Source organism: Octodon degus, unplaced genomic scaffold, assembly GCF_000260255.1.
Source record: "Octodon degus isolate 3935 unplaced genomic scaffold, OctDeg1.0 scaffold00156, whole genome shotgun sequence".
Taxonomy (NCBI): Eukaryota; Metazoa; Chordata; class Mammalia; order Rodentia; family Octodontidae; genus Octodon; species Octodon degus.
The window spans coordinates 506,898-517,724 of NW_004524732.1; the positions used below are offsets into that span (position 1 = coordinate 506,898).

The following is a 10,827-nucleotide window of genomic DNA, read 5'->3' on the forward strand; positions in this document are numbered from 1 at the left end:
CGTTTGGAGCACAGGAGTTTTAGGCACCAGTCTTACAATACTGCTGTGGGTTCAGAGTCACAGACTGCTGACCTGCCGATGGGCTCCCAGGCCTTTGGGTGGCTGCGGAAACAATTCATAACTCAAAGTCTGTCTGGAGCAGTTACCCCTAACAATCTTCACTGCTCTTATGCACAGATCACGGTAGGCTGCATCCGGCACAGAGAAGTTTCATATTCAGCTTTGAAAATACAACTTGCCATTTGGAATCTTTAGATTGGCAAGATCTAAGTGACAATTGCTGGGTGAAGTTCTGGAAAAGTGACCCTAACTTAAGACCTATGTAGAACCACAGGGTTGCTTAAAGGAAAACCATGAAGTAGAAAATGGCAAAGCATTCCCTGAGGCTCACAGATGTTCTCTACAAATGCTAGAAACATGCCAATGGCTAAAACTCACTTTTGAGGCCTCTTATCAGCAAGCAAAGATCAAGAATCAACACTAACCATGTGGCTTGATGTAAATAAAGTTTTCAAAGACCTGCTGTTTTCCATTCCAATAATTGCTTCCAGAAGCACAAGTCTTTTTTCCCCTAGAACTGGTTGAATTCCTTTGATTTCTCCCTGGATTGTGAATGTGGAGAGCAAGCACAAATGCATTAAACTCAGTCTTTAGCCACAAGGCTCTCTGAGACTCGTGGAAATCATGGTGTTTCCAAAGCCAGCACATGCAGGAAGTTTCCCTTTGGTATTTTAAATCTAAACAATATATATTTTACTATTTTATTGAATAATGTGAATCTCTTTAAGCATAGTTGACATGTTGTGTCTTACTATGAACTTATTCTCCTAAAACTTCTATGAACTATGGCTGCTAACATGTATTTAATGCTTCTGTCTTCAGGCTGTCTTGTCTGTTAATGGTCTGATGTATACACAATCCTATGAAAAATTCTACATTCACCTTCATTTTGCATTGTGTATACGAGGCACAGTTGTTACAATTGTAGATTGAGGGACAAGAGGTCCAGCTAGAAGCACTGACTATGATGTTACGCCCCTTCAATAAATGTTTGCCAAATGTCAGCTGTGAACCAAGTGCTGGGGTTATGGTGATGAACACGAGAGATGAAGACACCTGTTCTGATAGAGCTTATGTTTTATTTCAGCTCTATCATGAAGTTTGCCATAGTTTATCTAACCAACTTCTGTTGTAGGGTAGTTAAATGGCTTCTGAGGTAATGGCCTTACAAAGTACACTGTGAGGATCAGCATATTGAGTTATAAATCTCTATCCCAGTCTCCAGCTATTTCATTAGTAGAGTTTTGTACAATGGTGATTGTAAAGCTCATTAACATTGTTCAGGGGACCGGTGGGAGAGCTCAGTGGTCTAAAGCACCTGCTTAGGCAAGCTTAGGCAGGCCCAGGGACCATGGTTCGATTTCCGGCACCACATGTCATGCCAGCCCCACTCCCAGCCTGGGCTGAGCTGGCTACAAATAAAATAAAATAAATAAAATAAAATAAAGGCCTCAGGAATTTAAAAACAAATAAACAAAAAATAATTGTTCAATAATCTTCAGAAAAAGCAGTGATTTACACTCCCACCAACGACAGGTTTCTGAGAATGTCTATTTCACCACAGCTTTGCTGAAGTAGACTATTCTTTTTCTCTTGTAATTCTTGTCCACTGAGAGAGGTCACATTCATAGATCTGTAACGACAAAAGCCATACTTAGTTTTCTTTATAGAAAATGAATTTCACAAATTCAAATAACTGAATAGCACATTTTTAAATGCTTCATATTCCTTCCTAATCAAAAAGCAAAAAACAATACTTCCTTCTCAGTGCACAAGAATATCTTTGTTGAGCTGTAGATTTTTTTCCCCAAGATATGTATCTGTCATTAAAAGTGCTTATCGACATATAATCTCTCCACAGACTAGCTCACTAACATTTTTGACCTTGTAAGCCACTGGCTTCTTTGTGAGGCAGTGACTTGCCTATTCTATAGGAAAGCATCTAAAACTACACTGTCACGTGAGATAACTTTCAATCTGGGTAATTTTAGAGTCTTCCTCACTCTCCCTCTCTTAACTGGAGTGCTTTTTCCTTGGGATTCCCAGGGCACATTTTATGGGCTTTCATGGTGATGCTTAACATCCCCGATCATGCTAAATGGATACTTTCCTCAGCTCTCCCTGGAAAACTAAAGTTAATTGCAACTATTGAGAGAAGTAAATGAATAAACCATTTAAACTGAGTATTTTTATGTACTTATTTACCATTTGTACTTCTTTGGAAAAGTGTCTATTCATTTCACTGGCCCATTTTTTGATTGGAGCTTTTTTGAGGGAGCGTCTATTTTTTTTTTATTTTAGTTCTTTATATATTCTGGATAGTAGCTGTATGTCCTAGGAGTGCTTAGTAATTTTTTCCTATTCTGTAGATTGTTCCTTCATTTTCTTGGTTGTTTACTTAGTTGTGAAGAAGGATTTTTAACTTTATATGATCCCATTTGTTGATGCTTATGCAATTGAAGTTCTATTTAAAAAGTCCTCGCTTATACATATGTCTTCAAGAGTTTTACCTAATTTGTTTTCTAGTAGACTCTGTTTCTATTCCTATATTTAGATTTTTGATCCAGTTTGACTTAACTCTAATGCAGGGTGAGAGAGATGGGTATAGGCTCATTTTTCCTAATGTGCTAACTAGTTTTTCCAGCATCATTTCTTAAACAGGCTATCTTTTCTCCAGTACATGTTTTTAGCCCTTTTGTAAGAAATCAGGCCGTGACATTTGGGGCTGAGGAGATGGCTCAGTAGAATAAGTGCTTCCCTGGCAAGCACAAGGGCCTGAGTTCAGTCCCCAGTTCCGAAAAAAAAAAAAAAAAAAAAAAATCAGACAGCTGAAGGAACACCGGGTGGTCTCTGCACCTTCTACCCTGCGCTCTATCCTATCCCAGTGGTCAATATTTCTATTTTTGTGACATTACGATGTTATTTTTATTATGATAGCTTTGTAATATGACTTGAAATATGGGATTGAGATGCCTCCTGCTTTGTTTTGTTACTGGAGATTGCTTTTGTTATTCTAGATCTCTTCTCTCTCTCTTTTTTTTAATTTTATTTATTTATTTATGTGTGTGTGTGTGTGTGTGTGTGTGTGTGTGGCCACTCAGCCCACCAGGGGGCGGGGCTGGCTGGCATGTGGTGCTGAAGGATTGAACTGCGGTCCCTGTGCTTGCTAAGCTTGTTCTAAGTAGGTGCTTTAGACCACTGAGCCATCTCACCAGCCCCGTCTAGATCTCTTCTCATTCCATATAAATTTTAGGATTACATTTTTATAGTTCTGGGAATAATGTCATTGGTATTTTGATTGGGGTTGCATTAGATTTATGTATCATTCTTGGTAACATGGCCATGTTGACAACATTGGTCTTGCCTGTCCAAGAACAGAGGATGTCTTTCCATTTTATTTTTTTTAATTTTATAGAAAATAGGTAAAACAAGGGCTGCAGGGATAGCCCAGTGGTCTAAGCACCTGCCTAGGCAATCATAAGGACCCAGGTTTGATCCCCCATACCGCCCCTGGTGGGCCCAGCCAGTCTCTGAGACCAGTCATGGTGGTGCCTGTTTATAATCCCAGCAATGGGGAAGCTAAAACAGGAGGATCACTACAAGTCTGAGCTGCATAGTGAGATCCTATACCAAATACACAAAATTTAAAAAAAAACAACAACCTTAAAACTAAATTCATATGTTCTCTTCAGTCTTTTTTTTTCCAGAATGTTATAGGTTTTGTCATAGAGGTCTTTGACTTCCTTCACTAGGTTAATTTCTATGAAAAGCAAAATAATACTGATATTACAGTTTACTCAGTAAGAATGGTTATCATTAAGAACTCAAAACACAATAGAGATTCCTCAACACAATAAAAACACAAGATACACTTGACCTATTTACACTTCTGGGTATCTTCCGAAAAGAGCTAAAGTTATTGCTCTGCACAAACACATGCACACCTGTATTCATAATAGTTAAATTATGGAAGCAGACTATCAGCAGATGAAGGGATAAAGAAATGTGGTGTTTATGCACAGTGAGTACTACCCAGAAGTAGTGAAGAACAAGTTTGAATCATTTATAGGAAAATAGATGGGTCTGTAGACGTAATGCTCGCTAGATATCATATGGTTTCTCATTTGAGAAATCCAAACTACAAATAATTTAAAGAAGGAATGAAAGGGAGATAGTGGAAAATATAGAGAAAGACTGTGAAGGTGACCAGGGGATCTGGGGAAGAAGGAATCATGGTGGGGACAGAAGGGTACAGACAATAAAGATATAACATAAACATGTACCAACTCTACAAAACAAGTATAATTATTATGTCATGCAAATATGTATCAATAGAAAGAGTAGCAAAACTCCAGAAAGTTCTTTCCACAGTGCCTATCACGGAAATACTCTCAACAAATAGCTGACCAATGAAAGGAGAGGTGGACAATGCCCAGAAACTGTGGCCACTGCTAACTGCTGGGAAGGGGTTCTGCAACCTCAGAGTGCATGAATCACGTAGGGCAGCAAGCCCACCAAAGAATGGACCACCTGAGACTGGCTCACAGGTAGGGGTTGGCTGTTCAGATTCCGCACACAGGTGGGAGAACCATGGGGCCTTTGAGCTCTAGGGGACCAGGAACCATGACTTGATCTCTAAATGACCATGTCTCACACTCTTCTGCCCTCTTCAGCAGAGCTGAGGTATAAGCACTTTGCTACCCCTCACCCAGTGCCTTCGTCCTTATGTCATCTCTGTGAGGGGAGCTAGGAGCAGTTTCCCTGTTTGAAGTCACACAGAAATTACACAGAAGCATGACTTTCAAACTGGGCATGAACATGGCCAGGCTACACACTTCCCTGAGCTCATCGGGGGCAGAAGAGAGAAACTGAGATGATGCTGGGCTTGCTGGGGCAGGTGAGGTATGGGATCCTGTGTGTGGTTGCCTCCAGCTAATTCCTGAGTATAGGCAATTGACTAAAACAGATTTTTTTCCTTGTACGTAGATATTATAAATATAGAACATTAAATCACCCTGCCTTCATTCCTAATCAACACACCCCTACCAGTTGGTCTAATATGCACACACAGCATGACTAATGCGATTCTGAGCATGAAGGGTTAAAAATCAATCAAATGATAACAATTTTAATAAATAAGAACTCCACGGCTTCCTTGTTGGCTGCTCAGTTAATCATGAATCACGAATTCCCTGTTAAGGCAGTGCTAACCGCCATGCCAGCCGCCCCACTTCTCAAGGGTCTGGTCCAGTTTCCCAGTTTCTCATTGAGCCTCCCTGACCTTCCATCACACAGGACCGCTCCCACTCTACCTCCTGCCCTGGAGGATTCCTGATGTTCTTGTTTCTGTGCTACCGACCAGAGTCTTCCTACTTCCTGGACTATGAGGAAAGTGGAATTTGGTGATCAGATTGCCTGTCACTGGCTGAGATGTTGCTCTTGCTTGGCCCCAGTTCTCCCTGTCAAATGGATATGTCAGTGCTGACCTAATGGAGTCTTCATGAAGATAGAATAAGATCACCTGGTACTTGAGGCCAAGTAGCCTCATTTGCCCTTGAGAAAGCAGCAGGAACACAAGTCTGGGCACAGAGGAGGTGTCCAAAGGGCCAGTGAACCATGGAGCTGTTTAACATGAGGCTTTGGGCAGTGTCAGAGGTTAGCTGAGTGTCACTGTTCACAACTATGCAAGTTGAATGGCACTGTGCTTGCTGATACTTGGACAAGATGATCTTGATTGTGTAGTAGAGGAGAAACTTCTTGTAACATCCAGGGACAGAGCAAATGTGCCTTTCTGGCTGAAGAGTGAGGTAATGTTGGGCAAGAAGCTTCTCACATGCTCAGTGAGACCTGGGAAACACCTGTGTTGTGGGACACAGTGGTCTTCCTTATCACAAGGAGGATAAGGAGAGCTGCATGGATGTCCTCACCAGTCCATTCAGCTTGTCCAACAGGAGAAGCTTTGATGGGAAGCCCCGGGAGACATGAGTTGGACACCCTACAGTGCTTTGCACTGGGTAGATCATACCGACAGAGCTGCATTCTCTCCATGTCTCACGCTGGAGCAGTGCAAGTTGTCAGAGGAGCAAGTCAGCCTAGGAAGATGACTGAGTCCTTGCCCTTCAGAAAAATTCATTGAATCAGAAGAATTTTAGGAGGCATGTGTTCTATTGCCCCGTTCTTGATGGACTGTCATATGTACATAATGTGTGAAGTAGGCCAATGCAAAAGGCCACTGGAAGAGGCAACAGTATAATCAGGCTGCTGAGCACTCTTAACTGTTATATTCTGAGTTTTTTTTTTTAACGAAATCTCACAATTCCTAATTTTTGCAATTAAATAAAATCTTCATAGTTCTGTATCAGTCAACAGTATCAGGTCAAACAAATCATGTCTATAGGATATTGAGAGTCCCTCAGCTAATTTGCAACTTGGTGGGAGCTAAGCTTAGTGTTGTGTCTATATTATAAGATGACCCATAAATTTAGGTCTGGTTGCCTCAAATGGTGGGTCTCAGCATAATGTGCTTTAAGAACATATCATCTGCTACTTCCCTTTACTGATCACCTGTGTTGCTCCCACCAGCCAGAGCAAAGAAATTGGGAGCACATGGACTGGAATTGCTCCCAATTCAAATCCCAATTCCACCACTTGTCCATTATTTCACCTTGGGAAGTGATTTTTTTCTCTTTATTTTTTACTTTCTAAGAAAATAAAAAATAGTAAACAATAAAACTCCATTAAAAATAATACACAATTTCACTAAACAAAATGGTAGGAATTAAACAATGGTTGTTATGTTGCATAATGTTGTCTTCAAATTAGTTGTTTAGATTACCAGATATAAGCATGCAAAATTGGTTTTAAAAAAGTAAAAAACTAAAACGGAGAAGAAAAAAATTTAAGTATTAACTGTTCCTTTCAATAGACCAGTAGAAATCAGCAGTACAATTATCCAAGCTATGCTGTATATATAAATAAATATATCTTTTCCCTTTCTTTTTTCTTTCTTTTGTCCTTTTCCTCATCCCAGCTGTTCCTACCCTTCAGATTTTTCCCTTTCATAGTATCTATTGTACCTTTTAGATTTTATTTAGTCTTTCAAGTTCTTACTTTATACTAACAAAACAATATGATGTTTGCTCATGAAGATCTGATTTATTTCACTTATGAGTATGGGCCCTAGTTGTATCCATTTACTCATAAAAGCCTTAAGTTTATCTTTTTTATAGCTGAGTAATACTCCATTGCATAAAAATAATACATCATTTTTGTCCATTCCTTAGTTGATGGGCATTTGGGTTGTTTCCAACATTTAGCTGTGACAAATTGTGCTGCTGTAAACATGGGTACACATATATTGCTGCGGTATGATGCTTTTCAATTATTCTTCAAGAAGGGGAATAGCTGGGTTGAATGGGCTTCTAATCTTAGTTTTCTAAGGAATCTCCACAATGATTTCCACAGTGATTGTGCCACTCTGCACCCCTACTAACAAGGGAAAAGGGTTCCTTTTTCCCCACAGTCTTTCTAGCATTTGTTATTGGTTCACCTCTTGATGATAGCCATTTTTTCTGGGGTGAGATGGAATCTCAGTGTTGCTTTAATTTGTATTTCTTAAATGACCAATGATGTTGAACATTTTTCATATACTTATTTGCCATTTGCATTTCTTCATGTGAGAAGTATATATTCATCTCAGATGCCCATTTTTGGATTGGGTCTTGTTTACTGGAAAAAAGATAGTCTCTTTAGTCAATGGTGCTGGGAAAACTGGTTTTCCACATGCTGAAGACTAAAATTAGACTCATGTCTATCACCCTTCAGTAAACTACAGTCAAAATGTTTTTTTGTTGTTGTTATTGTTGTTTGTTTGTTTGGGGTTTTTTTGGTATTTTTTAGGGAAGGGTCTACAGGGTGTTTAGGGTCTCACTACTAGATCAGACTGTTTACAGCCTCCCAAGAGCTGGCATTGCAGGCGGGTGCCACCACACCCAGTCTTGATTGCTGTCTCAGCATGCCTGGGGGCAGACTTGGGGATCAATCCCCTGGCCCACGCTCGCAGGTGCTTTAATCTGCTGAGCTACTTGGCCAGCCCATTATAGTCAAAATGGATCAAAGATGTAAATATTAAAACAGAAATATTAAATCTACTGGATGAGAAAGTAGGTTGAAAACTTGAAGACGCAAGGGTAAGCAGAGAGCTCATGAACAAAAACCAAGCTTCATTGGGAAATACTTCAAAGAATCAACAACTGGGATTTCATCTTTTTAAAAAGTTTCTCCTCCATGAAAGAAATCACTAACAGTGAAAGAAAACTCATGAATTGAGAAAAAAAAAATTTAGCTGACTGAGTGGTGATTTAAATTTGGATTCTTCAGCTATAGTTGAAGTAGTATGGTCATAAGCACCTTAATTAAATTAATGCCTTTAATTCTCAAAACAGACAACCAAGGCAAGGAAGGAAATCGACCACATCCCAGGGGAAGACATGCTCAGAAAATGATGTCTCCTCCCTGCTGCACAAACCTGTGTGGTGCTGGGGTAGAGAAACCCTGAGTGTGGTGTCTGCCCTCAGGATGCCTGCCCGCTCACAGACCATAGACCTTGGCTCTGGAAGGACCAGTCCAGCCTTCTTCCATTGTAAAGGTGCCTCCTTGGCTCCAGCTGGGGTGCCTCCAGGTGGGAGCCACCTGCTCTGTGAGCCAGAAACTCCTACTTCCTCCGCTGTGTGATTCCTGCATCCCTGTAGCTTCTGCCTCACAACTCTACTTTTCCAGAAGATGTATCTCACTTATTCTTTACTCTATGATGTAATTCTCATTCACTGACTGGGTACAGAAGCCACATCTACCATCTCTTTATCCACTTCTTTGCCCCCTGCTTTCTGAACCAGTCTCCTGTTTTCTAGCCAGAATGCCTGTGGTCAAGCTCACATACTTTGGGGTTGTCAGTCTGGCTCATGACACTTCCTGGATATGCCTGCTTGAGTGACCGATTTACAAATCTCTAAGAGACTTAATTTCTCCATTAGTAAAATGGGGCCAACATTACCTACCACCTGAGGTTACTGTGAGGTTAAAGGAGCTACTGAATGTAAAACACAGAGCCTGATGCCAAACACAGCCATAATTATCATCTCTAATATATTTATAATTAATAATAATAACACATCTCTCTTCCCTTTTCCTTTTTGGATAAATTAGGATGAAACACTACATAATAAAGGAGAAACTTTAACAGGTGAGTAAAAACAATAGCATAAAGATGCTACCGGCAGTTGTGACCGGGATCCCTCACATGCAGGCTTCACTGGATCACTGTTTCTTCTCAGAGAAAGTGCCTCTAGCAGCAGCCTCCATTTGCAAATACCTCCTAGGAAGGGCTTTTTATTACTGTGGGCATGGGTGTGGCTGGGGCAGATTTTTCATTGCTATGAGAAGCAGACAGAATACAAATCAACATTAAAAAACTCAGAGCTTGCCTCCAGGGAATAGTGGAAGGACTCAGAAAACCTGGGGTGTGAATCCCACCTTCCTGCTGACTAGCTGGTAGCCAGGGATGTTGTAATCTGCCGCTGGACCTCTTGCTTGTGGGCCTCTTCAGCAGTTGCATTCTATGACCAGGGATCCAATGTGCATGCCAGGATTCCCCTGCAGGCTCTTTCTCCCCACCTAGAGCTGGTCCAGGTGGGACTGGCAACTGGGCGGAGGCTGGGTATGTGCCCAGACAGCTCTGAGTGAGCCAGGAGGAGCCTGCTTGTTACCAGGGTGTGATTGTTCTTGTGATTTGGCAGCACCCGGCAAACTTGTCCCATCAGGGCCGAGCTAAAAATAGGTCTAATGCATGTGACTCAGAGGAGCCAGCAGCCCGCACACAGGAGGCTGCCCAGTGGGCACAGCTGAGTACCAGCACGGCCTGGGGCTCAGCAGCCAAGGAGCTCAGGTTTGTCTGATTTTTCTCACACGTATCCTCCTTGCCACCCTCCCTCCGAATCTCCCACACCAGGGTTCATGTCTTCTTGCTCGCTTTCCTCCCTGCCTTATGTTTCTGGATGGCAGAGCCTTCCAGCCTTGTAGAAGCTGGTTGTGGGCATGGGTGCTGGGTTCAAGCCTGGCTCTAATACTTTCTAGTTGATCGATCCTTCAACATGTGATCCTTCTGACTCTAAAATGCTTACACAATCCAAAGGTGTTAATTATCCCTAGTCCTAATCCCTGCTTGTTATGAATGTTAAAAGCAGGAAGTGGCTTGGGCAATGGTTCTCCTAATTTGCCAAGCATCATAATTATCTGGGTGGATGGAGTTCACTAAAACAGCCACGACGGGGCCTGGTCCCCGGTTTCTGGATTAGAGAGTCTAGATTTTTCTGAACAAATTCCCTGGCACGGCAGATGGCAGGGCCATAGGCTGAGGGCCCCAGGGGGCGGGTGAGTGTGTGAGTTCCAGAGTCGGACGTGAGGGGTGAGTGTCCTGCTCTGCACCTCACTCCTTTCAACAGAGTGTCTGCGCACAAATTATTTTCTGAGCCTTACCTGGAAAACAGGAGAACAATATGGCAAACAGGAGAATAATAATTCCTCCTTTATAGTGTTAGTGTGAGGATTAAATGTGTTAATTCATGTAAAAGAACTTAAAACAGCATCTGGCAACAGCAAGCACTGAATAAACATTAGCTTTTATTAGCATCAGAGTCTGCCCAGAACATGAGTTCAATGCGTGTTCTCTCTCTCTCTCTCTCTCTCTCTCTCTCTCTCTCTCTCTCTCTC

General features: G+C 41.6%; 2 long non-coding RNA genes across 2 annotated transcripts in view; one reads left to right on the forward strand and one right to left on the reverse strand.

Moving 5' to 3' along the window:
- Nucleotides 1-1,539: 1,539 nt before the first annotated feature.
- On the reverse strand, nucleotides 1,540-9,785 carry LOC111812976. Its single transcript, XR_002818338.1, has 3 exons — nucleotides 9,592-9,785; nucleotides 9,333-9,491; nucleotides 1,540-1,693 (listed from the first exon to the last, which is right to left on the reverse strand). It is a non-coding gene; the product is annotated as an uncharacterized LOC111812976 (long non-coding RNA).
- A 160-nt stretch (nucleotides 9,786-9,945) lies between these two features.
- LOC111812978 overlaps nucleotides 9,946-10,827 on the forward strand; it is a 23,301-nt gene continuing 22,419 nt past the window's right edge. Inside the window, exon 1 of the long non-coding RNA XR_002818339.1 lies at nucleotides 9,946-10,003. This is a non-coding gene — a long non-coding RNA (uncharacterized LOC111812978). The remainder of the gene's footprint in view (nucleotides 10,004-10,827) is intronic.